Here is a 2,593-nt window from a genome sequence, read left to right on the forward strand (position 1 = left end):
GATTTTGTAGGGATAACTTTCTTTGGCCATGTTATTTTGAGAAGACATAATTGCTTTATTAGTATGCTTGAAGTATTATTATTCTTTATGTCAATATGAACTTTTGTCTTGAATCTTTCTAATCAGAATATTCACACCACAATTAAGAAATTTTGCATTGAAATTATGCCAAGTAGCACTCCGCATCAAAAATTCTCTTTTTATCATTTACCTACTCGAGGACGAGCAGGAATTAAGCTTAGGGATGCCTGATACGTCTCCAACGTATCTATAATTTTTGATTGCTCCATGCTATATTATCTACTGTTTTGGACTATATTAGGCTTTATTTTCCACCTTTATATTATTTTTGGGACTAACCTATTAACCGGAGGCCCAGCCCAGAATTGCTGTTTTTTTGCCTATTTCAGTGTTTCGAAGAAACGGAATAACAAACGGAGTCCAAACGGAATAATCCTTTCTGGAACGTGATTTTCTTCCCGAATATGACCCAGGAGACTTGGACCCTACGCCAAGGAAGCTTCGAGGTGGGCACGAGGTAGGGGGCGCGCCCTACACCCCCAGGCGCGCCCCCCACCCTCGTGGGCCCACCGAAGCTCCACCGACGTACTTCTTCCTCCTATATATACCCACGTACCCCCCAAACGAACAGATACGGAGCCAAAAACCTAATTTCACCGCCGCAACTTTCTGTTTCCATGAGATCCCATCTTGGGGCCTGTTCCAGAGCTCCGCCGGAGAGGGCCGTCATCACGGAGGGCTTCTACATCATCATAGCCTCTCCGATGAAGTGTGAGTAGTTTACCTCAGACCTTCAGGTCCATACTTACTAGCTAGATGGCTTCTTCTCTCTTCTTGGGTCTCAATACAATGTTCTCCCCCTCTCTTGTGGAGATCTATTCGATGTAATCTTCTTATTTTTGCGGTGTGTTTGTTGAGATCGATGAATTGTGGGTTTATGATCAAGTCAATCTATGAATAACATTTGAATCTTTTCTGAATTCTTTTATGTATGATTGGTTATCTTTGCAAGTCTCTTCGAATTATCCATTTGGTTTGGCCAACTAGATTGGTAGTTCTTGCCATGGGAGAAGTGCTTAGCTTTGGGTTCGATCTTGCGGTGTCCTTTCCCAGTGACAGTAGGGGAAGCAAGGCACGTATTGTATCGTTGCCATCGAGGATAACAAGATGGGGTTTATTTCATATTGCATGAATTTATCTCTCTACATCATGTCATCTTGCTTAAAGCGTTACTCTATTTTTAACTTAATACTCTAGATGCATGCTGGATAGCGGTCGATGAGTGGAGTAATAGTAGTAGATGCAGAATTGTTTCAATCTACTTGTCACGGACGTAATGACTATATACATGATCATGCCTAGATATTCTCATAACTATGCTCAATTCTGTCAATTGCTCAACAGTAATTTGTTCACCCACCGTAGAATATTTATGCTCTTGAGAGAAGCCACTAGTGAAACCTATGGCCCCCGGGTCTATTCTCATCATATCAATCTCCATCACTTTAATATTGCTTTGCTTTTTTACTTTGACTTTTACTTTTACTTTGCATCTCTATACCAAAAATACCAAAAATATTATCTCTATCAGATCTCACTCTCGTAAGTGACCGTGAAGGGATTGACAACCCCTAATCGCGTTGGTTGCGAGTAGCTATCATTTTGTGCAGGTACGAGGGACTTGAGCGTGGCCTCCTACTGGATTGATACCTTGGTTCTCAAAAACTGAGGGAAATACTTACGCTACTCTGCTGCATCATCCTCTCCTCTTCGGGGAAAACCAACGCAAGCTCAAGAGGTAGCATGGAGAGAAAAAGATAGTCACTCCACTATATATGTAGGCAGGGGCCTGAGTGCTTACTTTACTAGGGTTGCTCTCCTCATTCTCTCATCCTCTCCAGATCTAAACAAGACAGCGGTAGCGACATTTTCTCTCTGCTCACCGCTGGTCATAGATCCGGTCGGATCCCTTCGGCTAGTGTGTGTAGAGGACTAGGTGCATCGTTCACGCGGTCATCGCCGGCGAGGCAGGAAACCCACAGCTGCTGGCAGGGCCCGTGCCGGTCTCTACGACACAGCGCCGGCTCGGGAGGTCCTCCGACCCTTCTTTCTCCCTGCAGTATTGTGCGCAGATCCGACCTGCCGCCACCGACTTCCCAACGACCCTCGAGTATAAGCTCTTTGAAAGCAGCCTTGCTCTACTGCCCCAGATCCCCACGTGTCTGCATGTGCATCCTTTTCTACTTCCATCAGCTCTTCCAAAGCCACCTAATTTTTTAGTATTATTAGAGGTAAATCTACTTCATGCATTCGAATCTAGGACTTGGTTCAAACAACAAAGAAAAGGGGGGAAAGTCGTAGCATGAATCTAGGACTTGATTCAAAGAGGAAATAACAAGGGGAAAGTAGTAGAGACCGGATACCCAACCGGTCTCTTGGTTGAAAAGGGAAATAATGGGAAAGCACAGTACAAACTGGATATGGAACAAATCTATTATTGGTTGAAAATGTCGGATTTCGGGTTCCGCAGACCCTTGAGAGGTTCGAACTCTGGGGTGCGTGCGAAGACTCG

Source organism: Triticum urartu, chromosome 1A (genome assembly GCF_056163025.1).
Source record: "Triticum urartu cultivar PI428250 chromosome 1A, HENAU_Tu73, whole genome shotgun sequence".
NCBI lineage: Eukaryota > Viridiplantae > Streptophyta > Magnoliopsida > Poales > Poaceae > Triticum > Triticum urartu.